Source organism: Cuculus canorus, chromosome 1 (genome assembly GCF_017976375.1).
Source record: "Cuculus canorus isolate bCucCan1 chromosome 1, bCucCan1.pri, whole genome shotgun sequence".
In the NCBI taxonomy this organism is placed as follows: domain Eukaryota; kingdom Metazoa; phylum Chordata; class Aves; order Cuculiformes; family Cuculidae; genus Cuculus; species Cuculus canorus.
The window spans coordinates 46,552,782-46,568,629 of NC_071401.1; the positions used below are offsets into that span (position 1 = coordinate 46,552,782).

At 35.6% G+C, this 15,848-nt stretch overlaps 1 protein-coding gene across 2 annotated transcripts in view; it reads left to right on the plus strand.

Annotated features, from left to right (window-relative positions):
• Positions 1-15,848, plus strand: part of NALF1 (NALCN channel auxiliary factor 1) — a 480,845-nt gene that overhangs the window by 1,210 nt on the left and 463,787 nt on the right. The window lies entirely within an intron of this gene.

Below are 15,848 nucleotides of genomic sequence, written 5' to 3' on the forward strand. Positions count from 1 at the left end.
GGCGGTTCCAGGTGGCTCCCGGCAGCTCCCGGTGGGTCTTGTCCCATGGTGGGTCCCGGTGGGTCCATCCCACAATGTGCGGATTGCAGAGCTGGACGGTGTCTCCAGATGCTTTGCCAAAATTGGTGGAGCTGGGAAAAGCTCCGAGGGTGGATGTCGACGGGCACCGTGGTGGCCTTTGGTTGCGAAGCGATGGTGACAGCATTTTGATAAGCGGTGGTGGTTTGCTTTGGTGCAGCCTCTCGGGGAGATGGAGAGGGTTTTCTGTCGTGTTGTTAGAAGGCAAGGTCCCACTTTGGCTCTGTGTAGTTGTTGTCTTCTCTCTACTTTTGCACAAGATCAGTTGGCCTAGCCCTCAAGACAGGAAATGGAAGAAAAAAGTGTTGTCCTTGGTGCCTGAAATAACTAATGCCATGCCTTTTCCTCTATTTGTTTATTTGTTGAGAGCTGAGGCAGGTGAATGGTTTCTGCCCTGAAGTGGATTATTGAGACTACTGTAGCACTACATTAACCAGTTTGAACCAAATCCGGCTTTAGTAGTGGAGGGCAACGGTGCATACAAATTACCGTTCTGAACCGAAGGCCTAGTAGTGCCTCCGTGCTTTGTAACTTCAGCAGGGCCTTCTGAAATCATTTCTTGGTAACCATCCATGCTTAAAGAATCCCATTCACCAATAAGTTAGTGTAATTTGTACATATTTTTGCCAAAAAAAAAATCATTCCTCAGTCCCTCTAGAAGCTGTAATATCCTGTTACCAAATTGGATAAAGTAGGAAACTTGCCCTATTTTCTCGTTAAACTTGACAAAAGTAAAGTAGCCTTATCAGTAATCTTGACTCCACTATTTCTTGGTTATTAGCACACTCATGTATATGTTATATATACCAGTTACTGGTAATGTAAACACATTTTATTTCTAGAGTGAATTGGCTAAGTAAAAAGCATAAATTGGATAAGTAAAAGATATATCAATTGTAACTAGATGTTTGTTGCTGTAAGGTTGTCTTTGCAGTTTCAATAACTCTATAACTAGAAACTGACTTGCTGTTCTGTGCTGCCGACAATCAACATCTACTTGCTTAAAGTGATTTTTTTTTTTATCACAGTTTAGTTTGACTGAATTTTACCACAAAGTGTACAGTTGCTTTACAGTCTGTCCTGGTGTAAAAGGTATTTAAAATTAATAGAATAGCAAATGTACACTGTATAATGATTTCCCTTTCAGAGACTGAAGAAGGAAAAATAGGTGTCTGTCAATAGGGAAAAAGTTGTTGACATTAAAATGCTTGCATGAAACATATAAATGAAGTAGACAAATGCAGTGCCAATGACCTGTTCTCCAGTTCATAGTGCCAGACTGTATTGCTCTATGTTTTGAGAATTTGGCCAACCAGTCTGTGCTGAAAGTAAAAGATACTGCAACAGAGAAAAGAAAGAAAAAGTGAGGGTGCATCTTAGTGTTTTCTTCATCTTTCCTGAGAAGCTGGCGGGTTGCACAGGCAGGCTTGGCTTGCCTGGATTTAGCTGGGCTGGGCTGGGCTGAGGTGGCCTGATATGGGCTGAGATGGGCTAGGCTGGCTTGCCTGGGCTCAACTGGGCTGTCTGGGCTCAGCTGGTCTGGTCTGGGCTGAGATGGGCTGGTCTAGACTTTCCTGGGCTCAGCTGAACTGGTCTGGTCTGGACTTGCCTGGGCTCAGGTGGGTTGGGATGGGCTGTGCTGCGGGCCGGCGGCCGCTGTCCATGGTGGTTGCTGTCCATGGTGGTTGCTGTCCATGGTGGTTGCTGTCCAAGGTGCTGCACAGGCAGCGCACGCGGCCCAGGGGCCCCTGGGGAATAAGACACGGTCTCCCACCTGCGCATGACTTGGTTCCTCTGGGTCCCTCTGGAGCCTTTTGATTCATTCTGGTGGCTGAAGGAGCCAAGCAGGTCCAGTCATATGATAGACATGTGTATTGGTGTGCGTGTACCTGGTCTACCCTGAAATGCATAGAGGTGAAGTTAGAGACTCATGGTGCATACTGTGTGGCCATTATAATATTTTACTGGACTTCCTGTTTTTTGTTTCGTTTGTTTTTATTTTTTTAATTGTCTAAGTTATAAAAGTCAATCAGGAAATAGGGGGTTTTTTTGTGTGTAAGTAGATATTCTTCTGAGGGTTGGACATCTAGATAATTCTTAATGTAAGAATCAGAATAGAAAATAACATCATTTAACTATGTGTTTGAGGTATACACCATTTGATTGGTTTATGTGATGAGATGCTTTTTCTGTTCTTTAAAATAAAATGCTAGAAATACTGATTTTACTCAGTGATCATATATGTAAGCACTGGCTTAATACAATGAAAGCCTTGTTAAATGATCATGTCTATTTAAGGCATCTTTAGTATTCTGGGGTCTGCTTCATTCACAGAAAAAGAGTTTTTCATTCAGTTCACCAATTATAGTTGATAACAAAATGAATAAAATTTAAGCTGAATAACAGTCAACCCCAAAATTTGTGATCGGGTATTACTTCCACTTTCCCAAACTCTCCCTGTCACCATTCCCCACTCTCAGACACAGTCAGTTCTCACAGTAGAGTCAAAATCATGGAGCTTTCTCAGTCCAGCAAGTTATGCCTTTCCAGAAAGTACTATTGGTTGTAATGAATAGTACATATCAAAATACTTTGCTGTACGAATCTCAACCTCAGGCATTATGTTTTCGTTCCTTTATCTGAATCTGGAAGAAAATGAACTTTACTTTCAAAATATTCTGTATTACACTACGTGTCTCCTGCTTTCTGAAGAATATTTTAAATAAGTAGTTTTATATTGCGGAAGTTTGCAGTCAGGAATTGTTTGGGTTATCAGTTCACATTAAGCTATTCTACATAATGAGTTTTGATTTTGGTTTTAATATATAAGTATACTCACTCTTTTTTTTTTTTTTTAAGAAAGCTGTCCAATAATTAGGGTCATACTATTAAACTTCTTATTGGACTGCCTTGGGATTTTTGAAAATTTTTAGAAAATGTTGAGAATTTCGAATTTTAGAACGTCTGGAAAATCAATATTTCTGATAGTATCAATGAGCATGTGTGTGCATTATACTGTTCGGATGTCAGTAGATTTTGTATGTTGTTTAGAAGTTCTGGACACCAGCATTGTCTCACTATAAATCCATCTTAAACTTATTTCTTAAAAGATGTCCTTGAAGTCTGATGTCTTTATATATTGTTTTATTGTATTTATGGTCGCACATCAGTAATGACTAAACAATAAATATAAGTAAGACAAATACTTGAATGTATTACATTTTCAGCAAGGTGACATAAATAAATTGCTGTAGCTTTATTGAGTCACTAAAGTAACAGTAACAGAGACTCTGGATTGACATGTCTGTTTTAAGTTTAATTTAGACTTCTTTTCAATTTCATATTTATCACAGTTTGCTTTTGCACATTATAAAGTAGTGGTTATATTTATGGAGATTGCTTTTGTCAATATCTGTAGTTCCTTGGTTTCCAGCATATAATTTTTATATGCAATGTGCCGCAAGGCTGTATTCAAACAATGACCAGAGGACTGTATTGGCTTGATGGTGGGAGACACAGTTCCTCATAATGACTTGTCAGCTTTCTATCAGGGGAAATACTCAAGTTCTTATTCTTGAGACATTAGGCAATCACTCTGTGGAATAAAAGAAAATTCTGGTGACTTCTGGTTAAGAACTAGGTCAAATAACTAAGTAGGGCATATAAACGTAAAGGTTTTAAATTTTTTTTGTTTGAGAGATAGAATTTAGATCATTGTGATCAGAGGCCAAGGCTTTCTTGGCAGATGTATTTATTAATGAATTAACAAACCATCAGTTATCTTTGTTTGACACAGGCTTCTTTAGCCTAGTGAAAGTTGAGAGTGTTTAAAATGTGACCTTCCTTAGTGCTAGGTAAAATGTTGAAATGTGTAATTCAGACAAATGCATTATAATTAAAATAACATGAAAATATTTTGGTTTTTTTCTCTACTAGAATATAAAAGGAGAATGCTAAAATATGTATTTTTTTAATATCAGAACTTATTGATATCAGAGATATGTAAGTAATAGCCGAGTTATATAATACTCAGTTGAAAAACACGCATATCAATAAAGAGTTTCATCATTAAACTTAGATGGTGTAGTTGATAGGCATATAGGGCTGGTGCTGATTGTTTGGTTTTTTTTTTTTTAATCAGAGCTGTGTTCAGATACTTTTATTTGAGTAAGAGGATGATTGAAAATCATTTAAAACAATTAAAATCACATTTGTTCTCATTTATCTGGAAATATCAAAGCTTATATGAATCATGACTTCTCCAAGAACTTTTTCCTAAACAGCATATGTAGTCTAATTAGGTTTTGATTTAAACTCTCAGTTAAGCTGGCAGAAAAGAACAGATGAGAAATACGAAACCAAAAGCTCAAGTGATAAAAGAAGCCTTCTTTTACAGAAGGTCACATAGACCAGCATCTGCCACAAAGTCAGACATTTAAATCGCACATCTTAATCACACAATATTTATACTTTATGCAAGAGTGATACCTAAGCTAATCAGAGAAAATTGCAATTCAAACTTTTGGTAAACTGAAGTGATGGTCAGTATCTAATACAAACAGGAAACAGTGGATATTAGTTACTGAACTGACATCTTTTAGAATGTCTTTTAATTTAATATTTACTTTAAAGCTCCTTTAAAAATGAATAATATGCTGTATTAAAAAAAGATACTTAGATGTATATATTTTTTGAGGTTTTGTTTATAATAAGGTTTATATAAGGTTTTGTTTAAAATGCTGTGAAACTAAATCTGAGTGTATGAATTGATGTTTGTGTGTTATTTGTTCAGTTGTTTTTTTCTTTCAAAAGTAGAATTTGTATTATTTTCAAAACTAATTTAAGATAAAATTGTGGATTAATTTAGTGTAACTATTCTTGTAATAATGCACCAATATATTACCAAAAGGAGCAACACTGACTACGCACTAATGGACTTTGTATTCTGGTCTGAAATCCCGATTCAGCAGTCTGCTTCAGTCTTCTGTTTTGAGCTAGGTGAATGGCACTGCACTCAGGGAAGATTGTGCACATGCTTATAGTCATTGAATTGCTTAAAGGCTTTGTTGGGTCAGGATCAGATCTCTTCACTTCTTGAAGAGCAAATTTCCCAGGGTGTTCTTTCCAGACGTGAGTTCACCTTACGTAACTTTTTTTTTTGTTTGCATCTAGTTGATGATGTAGTTAAATATCCCATTTATTGTATTGAGGAGTACTTCATTACTGATTTAGGAAAAAAAACCCCAAACCTATAAATGACTAGCACAGACCAGCTGAAGTGAGTTCCATCCTAATTCAGTAGCTGTCATTTAACGCTTCATGGTATTAGCGTCACATAGCTAGAAACCTTGTGGCTCTGCCCCCAATTTTACTTTGTTCACTTGTTTTCTTTGCATCAAGCAGCACACTTCGCGTGCACCTTGCAGAGACTGTGGCAGTCTTGCTTCTTCATTTCATGTTCTTCTAGGAAAAGTAATCAAAATGCAAATTATAGTTCTATCACTTATCCTGCCTAAAAATCATTTGGTTTATACTTAGTAATTTATCACTTCAGTCTTGCACCAAGATCCATAATGTATTTAGAACTGTGAATTTCCTAAAATGGAAAAAGTATCTTAGAAGCTGAATTCTTGAATTCTTAAATATTAACTTTTTCGTAAGTATCACTGAGTCTGGATATCCACATTAGATATAAAAGTTCAGAGACTCTTTGCAGTCAATGGAGATACTTAGGTAATTCTAGATTCTGAGTTGGTTCACAGTAAAGTGGACATCTAAAATAGGTCAGACAGATTATGACCTGGAAGGACCTAATTTCTGTCCATTGTCTCTAAAGAGCACAGACAGTCATTTTATCCCAGATACAAACACCTCCACTGTGGACTACTAAAAGTCATCTTAGGTGAATCCCAACTAAGTGATTTTGGAATAAAAAACAAGTTTGGATGAAATTGTGTTCATATGCAAAATATAACTGAAAAAGTTGTAAAATCCTGCTATTTATGCTGTCCTACACCAGCCTGGTGAAATCACAAGCCTCTCTCACTTCTGTAGCAAGTGTATTCTGTCACTGAAGAATGTGAGAGCTATGCAATCTGCTTCTTAGGGGTGAAAGTAGGAAAGGGCCTTGTATGACATCATAACTATATTTTTATCACTTTTTTTTTGAGAGAGGGGAGGCCAAGAGCTTCTGCATATTACTTTTCCAGTTGTTATTTCTACTAAGAAATGATATAAAACCATTTGTAAGTCATCTTGTTAATAGCAATTTTTGCAGGTTAATCTGCTACTGATTATTTCTTTTATTTATGCTTCTCTCTTTACAAGTAATGGTTTTTTGGGGGGCATGAGGAAGGTGTTTAGATGCTTGAGAGTTCCTATACGTGACACTAGGTTTCATTTTCTTCCCTTAGATTAAATCGGAGGGAACTCCCCAGCCTACCCAGTCTCTGTCACTCAAGAGGCACATATTCTTAGACGTTTATGCTGCTTTACTAAAAAAAACATACTGTACTTTTCTCTGTTCTTTTCACTGTACTTTTCTCTTGTCAGAACTGTAGAGCAAACATTGCTAAGTGAGAGCATGTGATGGTTTGATTTACTTTACAGCATCAATCAGTTAGATGAATACAAATTTAGTGAGGCACTAGAGACATATTCTAGCTTGTAGAGAGTTCCTATTAATTTGAAGATATGTTAGAAAAATAAAGACCAGATTTATTTTTCATTTATTGTTTGCAGACAGGGCAGATGTATGAAAAGTGTAGATTGCTCCTTTAGAACATACATGTTGAAGACCTATATCCAGTGAGCTCCCAGTCCATAATGACAAAGAGAACAAACAGGGCACAATGTAAGCGGTTTTGAGGTGAAGTTGATCAACACTTCATATTCTTTCACCGTTCACCTATCTTTTTCTTCTAAACTAATGAGTGTTTCTCAAAAGCTGTGTTTGAAATAGCATTGTCCTAAAGCCTTTAAGGACTTTAAGGGCTGGTAGGATCCTTCAAAGCAGCAGTCAAATACAATCAAAATGTTGGGATGAATGCTGATGCTGAATGTTGAACTGATAAACTTCAACAGTTCTGTATGAATATCTTGGTCCTTTGAAGCATCCTGGAGATCCTGATGGGAATGTTCACCTTTCGTACAGGTTGATGTTGCGAGATCATTCAGGGATTATTTTTTTAGAAAACACCTTTCTGCTAGAAACAGTAGCAAAGATGATCTGAACCGAAGTTACCAACAAGCAATATGCTTGGGTTCAGGTTCTTATAAATTCTGCCGTAGTTTGGAAGGCATTGTGGATGCTTTAAATGATTTCAGTGAAATTTGGGGAAAACATATCTGAGAGATTAAAAACAAAAGTCCGAATTTTTACTTTTGGGAAATGATGGTTGTGTTTTTATGATTTTTTTTTTTTTAATGATACAATTTCAGTAAGTTCCACATTCAAGCCATTATGTGTTCAAATTTATCCATCATCAAATTTGTAAAAGGAAAAAACGTGGATAGATTATTTTTTTAATTTTCAAATGTGCAATATATTATAGATTTTAGGAGATATTTTCCAGGGACCAACTATGATATCTAGAATGCTTTTTAAATGCGTATTTAATTCTTGACGATCCTCTGCATATTAGATTAGATGTTGCCTTCTTTTTGCCTGAACACTTATGTAAATGGTATCTTGGGCCTGTCAACACACTTGATCTCTGTAAAAAATCATAATGAAGTATTTCTATTACATTTTTAAGATATCAGCAATCCAGAACAAGAAAGCATTCATTATTATTGGGAAGGGCATAAGATGGATTATTGTCTGTGATATTTAGAAAAATAGTTTTTCTCATTTTATTCATTGTTTTAGGAGAATAAGAAAGTTCTGAGAGTTTTTTGATCATTGCTCTACATTGGGTACTTTGTTCTCTGTACTAGAGGGATTACACTCACAGGTTCTTCAGAGAAGAACTAATTTTGTATAAGATGTATTCACTTAGATAAATAGTTGGATTTAAAGATCTATAGAGTAAGAATTTGAGCAACCCTTAAATGTTTTAAAATATAAGTTAAAATTTAATTACTTATCTTGCAGGTTTCTCTGTGTAGTAATAGACAACTAAATATAAGACCATAAATAAAAAAATTATTAATCTATAGATACTCTTCGTGTGGAACAGTATTCCAGACAGAAAATCTTTTTAGTGTGGAAAATTTATTCTTAAGTCATATTAGATGATAGTTGATTTATTATGCGCATGATTCAAGAAAATATGTGTTTTTGTTTTTAATTGATAGAACTATTATTTAAAGAGGTATCTTTGTTGTTGTTACAAGTAATTTGTGTTTTCCAGAGCACTAAAATGATCTCTGCTGAGACAAATTTTAGAATTTGTATACATGCACGCTAGATTAAAAAACAGATGTTCTTGAAACATCTCCTTGTAAAAGGACAACAAAAATAGAAAATAAAGAATAAAAAATATTTTTAAGGTTATTTTTATTGTGGAATAAATAATCTAAGCTTATTTTTAAAAAAATATACTTACAAAAATTCCATGCAAATTTTCCACGAGTACTCTTAACATTGCCTTTACGTATGATATTTATTGAAATTAGATTGCTGTATTGAATAGGTTTGGGGTAACAAAGCTTTGATTTATTCACAGTTGTATGTAAAAATGCTTGTGTATTGAAAGACTTATTACTGACTTTTAAAAGAAGATCACTTCATGGTGAAATCTGGTATAGTACACTTCGCGTTGAAAGTAATTTTTGTTATTAAATTTAAGAAAACTGTATCTTTGAGTTTCAATGTATAACTTCAAAATGAAAAAAATAGAAGTATGTGCCAGAAATGATCTTTTTATTAAAAGCACCTACAAATAGTCGAAAATCTATCATAAAGACTAAAACCTCTGGACATTTTCAAGAGAAATATTACTGTAATATCTAATTAGAATACTGATCTAAATTCCTCAAGCAAGTTTCTGGTGGTTTTCCAGTGAGATGTGTCTTTACTGATTCCAGTCATGTTAAAGTCAGGGAAGTAATGTAATCAGTGGAGAAAGATCCATCTCGTTAGAGCCTAATTCATTGACTTTTTTGTTATTAAGAATTCCATATGCATCTATTTTGGAATATTTCAGATTTTATACACCTGTAAGTTGAAAAACATCTTTTCCTGTGTTTCCTTTCACACTGTCTTCAAGCTGTTAGTATTGCAGTGCTATAAGCTAAGACTGAGCAGTTTTGGTAAGAAGAAAGTTATTTACAGAAAGGAAGAAGTCTGGGAAGTGCCCAGCGTCCTGTACGTGGGAATGCCCCAGCACATGCTGCCAGGAACATAGACACTCGGCCCCTTCGGCTATGCAGCTGGAGCAGAGCCAGGGCTGAGGATATATGGGGATTAGATTGAAGTTCTGCACTTAAAAAAAGGAAGCAAAATAAAACCATAGCCAAGGTCCTGTGGGGTAGCTTTTAAAATTCTTCATGTATTTGGAGGTGAGAGATGTTAATTTCCAGTCTCATTCTGCTGTGGAGTTAAACATCTTCCTGTAAATATTTCTACATAGAACCTGCCAGATCTTGAACCAGTGTTATGAAGAAGGTACATTTGAAATATTGTCCAAATTATCTTAAAAGCAGAATTAATTATTTTTATTTTTTTCTTCTATGCTCTCTGAACAATCCTTGGGGAAATGACCCCTATTATAAGCTACGTTTAGCTAACAAGATATAGTGTATGACTGGAGCTCAGGAAATGAGGCTTGCTGTTTTATATCCCAATTCAGTTAGAAGTACATTATGGTTTCTTTTGTCTCTATTTAAATCTTATAAACGTTAAAGTTGACTTTTATAAATAAGCATATTTTTGTAACTTTGCTATATTAACAAAATTAAATCATTACTGCAATGATAGCTTTGTAAAATTTAGCAGCTGAGATTGATTCCTGGGTTGCAATTTCAGTAAATGTACTGCAAGACAATGTCTGTATGACAGATGTGAATTTAAAATATTGTTTTATTTTCATTTGTAAATATAGACCAAATTTCTTTAATCAGGAGTCTGCAGTGACATAAACCAGGACTAACTCCATTGAAATCAGTGCTTTACTTAAATGTAGTGCTTTACTTAAATGTAGTACTTTTTTTGAGAGACACATGATATGCTTTAAAACTCAAATATATGAAATCAAAGGGACAGATTTAACTCAGACTGATGCTTTACAAACCTTGGTACAAGAAGCAATATGCAACATACTTTAAATGCTGATTTCCTTGTCTTTGACTGATGTTACTAATTTGCTGTTGATGCCAGATTAATGTTTCTTTTTACCATTTCTTTGTTCTTGTACTTGGTCTTGATCCCATTCTCTTTTTCTATTGATTTTTCCAGGCACGCAGTAGAAAAATACTATGAGCTTAACTTGTTCAGCTATCTAGGGGGGGGGGAGAAACCTTGAAGACAGCAAAGCAGAATTAATTTGCCTTTTCCATCCAAGAGTGTAGGTCATCTGCCAGGGTTAAAAAGGAGAGATGCTACTCAGTAGTATTGCTAGTTTATATCCAGAGAAGCTGCTTTGATTGCTGTAATGACACACTGTAGTTATACTGGTATAAATATAGTTGGCATTTAAGCATAAGTTGAAGTTTTCATCAGGTATATAGAAGTTTTGCTCTATAGTACCTTTCAGCACTCATTGAAAAGGTAGTAATTTTAACAATGACTCAAATAAAAATTACAGGTCTTATACACAAGTATGTATATATGTGTGATATATATATATATATATATGTATGTATACGTCTTACAGGAGGTGTGACAAGGAAATTGCTGAAGTAGGATCAAGCATCTTGGAGAGGACAATCCTGAAGTAGACTCCTATGGAAATCTTTGCAATGTCCTGGATTATGTAAAATTAAAAAATAGTTTAGGAAGTACTGAAAAATGTAACATTTTTTTCTAAATGACCTTCTTTTTTTCAGTCACTGATTTGTTTGCTTTCTGACTGATCTGGAAAAGTAAATTACTTAGGGTATTTTTGTTCTTTCATCAAGATTTAAGAAAGGCCCCACAGTAAATGTGGACTATTCAAACATCTATTACTGATGTTGCAGCAAAGATATTTTGCACTGGTCTTTGCAACTCCTTTGTAGAAACCATCCGTGTGTTTGGACTGAAATTTTGATCACTGATTGGAACAAAATCACCTAAAACTGCATACCTAATCTTAACAGATTGCAGAAGATGTTATCTTAGATGTTCTATTTGCTTATTTGGATTTTTTTAGATTGTTTTTATTTCCGCTTCTGTATCTGCACATTACATAAGGATTTTTGTTTGTTTATATGGGGGATTTTTTGAGACCAGGTTCTTGCTATCGATTTGATTATCTGGAAGGTCAGGATTTTGTTATTGTTATATCATTTGATTCTTATATTTATTTTTCTGGAATATATTAAAGAGTAGAATTATGTTAGTTTGTGTGATATAAGCATGAATTTCAGAAACTTCCTAACTACTTATTTGAACTTTTTTGTTGTTTCTTTTTGATCACTAGAGAAACATTCTTCCTTATATTTTGTAATGGATGTAAATATTTATAGTATGATCTTTTTCTCATAGTTTTTAATATAGGTCTGATTTGAAGAAAGCTAGTATTTGGGATGGAAGAGATCTTTTTTATAGTTCTTTAGATCTGCAGGAGGATGAGATGATGCATTTTACAGCTTGCGGGAAATATTCACATCTCAGAATTTAACCCAAATGATGACTGGCAGGGAAGATCAGTAGGCTTACAGGGAGGAATAAGAGAACTGTGAATATCAATAAGCTTTTTTTTTTGTTTACTCTAAATTTGTGGCCCTACGAACAGGATTGAAAATGGAACTTAAAGGATATGTGAATAAAGAGATGTTTAAAATAATTTGGTTATATATTTGAAAGAGAAGCAAAAGACTTGAAAGTGTTTTGTTGGTTTTTGTTCGGTTGTTTTTTTCCCTCCTGCAAGTGATGGTACTATTGAGGACCTCAAATATCATAGTAATTCAGCAATGCAGATATGCAGTGTGTGATGAGGCTCACCTGTTATCTTTCTCAAAGGGCTCATTCTGCTTTAGATTCTTTTCTTCACTTTTATCTCTTAAAAGAGTTAAAATTCAACTATTTATTTCTTACGGAGCCTGTACACAACAGGGCATGCAGCTCACAAATCTAGAGTGCTTGAGCTGTGTAGAGGCCGCTGTCCTGAGGCTATGGCTACGTTGGCATTTCAGTTCAGGTCACGGGTGTGCTTTTCAAACAAATCTCCCACTCCCTCCCACTCCCACTCTTACTGCATCTTGATTCACACCCTGGAGCAATCTGTGTGCACACAAACTGCATTGTTTTCCACTGAAAGTAAAGGCACAGAAGTGCCCTAGAAGCACATCCGATGAGTTGCAGACACTAAAGGACATGCAGTCAACAGGACTAGGGTTAACCTGAAGTAGAAGCTATGAAACACATAGAGTGCTGATGCCAGGCTCTCATCACTGTTTCAGGGTGATTCTACAGTCACGCTCCTTGTTAATATTCACGTAGACGTAGTTAAAGAGACTGAAATTCATCCTCTGCCTGCAGATAATTCCCAGAGTATCTCAGCAATTTCTCCAGTACTGCAGCTCAAGACCCTGAGCTGAAGCGCTGAAATGTTTCACTTCACCTGGCTCTAGTGCCAATCATGGCGTTACTGATCATCTATTATTCTTTTTTATGTATTCTTTTTTTTCTTTTTCCCTGTTGTTTTTCCCCTCTCCATCTTCTACTGGCATGCCTATGGAGCTGCTGCACCGCATAGTGCAGTTTTGCTCTCTGCTTTCCCTGCAGCTGCCAAGGCTCCGTGCAGCAGAACCACTGCAGCTCTGCTGCGTTTCGGGCTCTGTGGGCTGCCTCTGTCCTTGCCGTGGAATTCACAGCACCTTCTCAGTGCACGGGCAGGAGGCTGAACAGACCTTTCAGTGTCTCTTTATGGCAACTCTTGAGTTTTTAGTTTCGGAGTGGTGCAAAAATATCAAAGCAATCATGAAAATGAAAAGTTTGTGTGGGGAGGGAGAGAAATCGGCAGGAATGGAACAAACCTGACCTCCCTTCGTAAAATATTGCTCTCCTTATTCTCTAACCTGTTTTGTTGTTTACTGCTAGAAGAAAAAGAGATTATGGGACAGTATTCAGTCTGCATTTTAGGCAAGCACTGAATTGACAGCCAGATATGCAGGAAAACCTGACTAATGGGTTTTCTTTTTTAAATTATTTTTTTTCTATATGCCTCTGAGGTCTTCATTTTCTTTGGATTTTTCAGCATAGAAGACAAAACTGTATCTATGGTATAGGTTTATATTATTGCTCTTCACAGAATAAAGCTTCTTTTCTTTGAAATATTAATACGGTGTAGTTCTTCAGAAAATATAACATTAGGAAAATATTGCGTTTCTTAGAGGACATTTGTTGTTAGTGTGGGGAATTATTAACTTTCCAATTTTTGTTATTTGGACATTTTTATTGCAATACTCCCAGTAATTATAGGTCCTCATTGCTTTTGAACCTTGAAAATTCATGTCATTTATTGAGTTGTTTTTGAGTAAGCTTACTGCACTTCTGGGAAGAAAATGAGCTTTTTTAGACATCATGATCAACCCTGTTCCAATAGTAACAATGTTCCTGAAGATCTGCTTTTGTAATGTTTTTAGCCTTTGGTAACCACCTTCCTACTTTCTCCCCAACTCAAAATCCAGTGGGGCTAAAAAAGCAAGAGAAGTGATTCACTGGCCTAGCAAAAATAGATAAAAATATAATTTGCTAAAATAGTATTAGTGTGTTTGATTTAATCATTGGAGGATACCTACAGCTGATCAGTGTTTCTTTCGTCATCGCATGTTACTGAACTGGCCAGGAGCTGCAAGGAAGACCAACTAGCAGAGGCAAAGCATTATCCTATCAGTGGGAAAAGCAGCCAGCATGGCAGGCAGCCAAAATTGCAGAGGTTTAACTGAAGTCATGGTAAGAATACATAGACAACATATAAGTATAAAACTTCAATTTGATGTATCTCAGATTATACTCATGTTGCTCTTTCCTGAAGCTCAAAGGAGCCAATACTGAAGACTCAGAAAACTGAAGACAGTGTATTTTTGGGAAGCAGGGTATAGGAACTGACATACTATGCTGTTCAGTGTTTTGCTTGGTGTCATGTCCTGTCTCTGGGAATAAGCTTGGAAGGTAAAATGAACGCTACACCAGACTGTTAGAAAATCGTTTGCTAGTTTGCAAAGTATGTCCTTAACTCATATTAGGCGGCAGTCAATTTATCAAACTATGCTTGTGATTCAAGAAAATACTTTTCCAGGTATTTTTCTATTAGTATAGTTTAATACGTGAAGGAATATCTTACCATTAGAAATAAATTTAATTTTCAAAGGCACTTAGGATGGTGTTTTAAATCCTAATTTTCTCTAAATGTGTGGCAAACCCACCAAAATTTAATCAAAATTTGGTTCTTGCTATGTTTCAGGCATTATTTCTGTTGGTTCTTTGTAATGATCAAAATAGGATTTTTGTTCCTGTAGTTCTTACTGAATCCTAAAGGATTTTTTTTTTCCTGATATCTATGCCAAATTGTTGGATGAAAGTAGAGACTAAAGTAGAAGGAGAAGATTATGTTTATGTAAATTATATTAAACTGGTATAGCTAAATTAGTAATCACAACCGGAATAAATAGATTTTAAATATCTTGAAATACTAGTGAAAGGATTTGCTGCTTATATCAACCTTTCACGTACAGGTTTTGGGCTGTATTAATGGCTAATGACTGACAAAGGCATTTAAGTGCAGTTTCTTGCATGACAGAGAAGGTTTTGTTTGTGTATTGTATGCACAAATGAGAAGATTGTCTATATGTCTGCTGTAATACAGGAATTTCCCTGCAACTGCCACACATTACAATGTAGACTTTTACATATGATTCTTGGCAAAATGGACTCATGCCACAAGTCCTCATGTGTTCAGCTTTTGCTATTTGCCGTTTCTCATAGACAGTTTCACAGTTACTGTTTACCCACTTTAACACTAAAGGACAGCTTTGCTATGATGTAGCCAGGGTTGTGCTAAACACAACTTTTCCAGTTCATGCCCACCTATGGTAAAGACGACTATTTAAAAATACCTTTTAGGATATAGCTGTTCTTTTCCCATTATCGCACACCACTACTTAGACTTTTCTCTTTCCTTTTCCTCAAGCTCTCCACCAAAATAACCTCTCCTGTTATGTTTGGCTGTGGATCTTTGATATAGTAATATTCTGTAGGACAATTTTCTGTGAGGAGGAATGAAAGATGGTATCCATGACAGCAGACCTGCAACTGGAAAATGTAGTTTATGGTGTGTAGAAGTTGGGATAAGCTGTATGCCTGCTAAACAGAATAGGGTAACTGCAGAAACAGCTTAACTTTTCATTTATTGTTTGTGTTGGTTTGCTTCTGGCTTGACATACTGTGAAGAACTTTTGTATTTAAATCCAGGGAAAAGTCAAAGTCCTTCATTAAAAGGGTCTTGGTAGCATCAAGTATGGCTTTCCAACCAAGTATGTTTGGTTTAAATGAAAAATAAAAAAATATGTGCCTACTTTAAATAAATACATCTTGGCTTTCATAATGTCTATTCCTTTCATCTGTTTCTCAACAACGTCTTTATTTTAGGGCACAGTTCCTCCTAGAGAAGTGTTTTCACTGA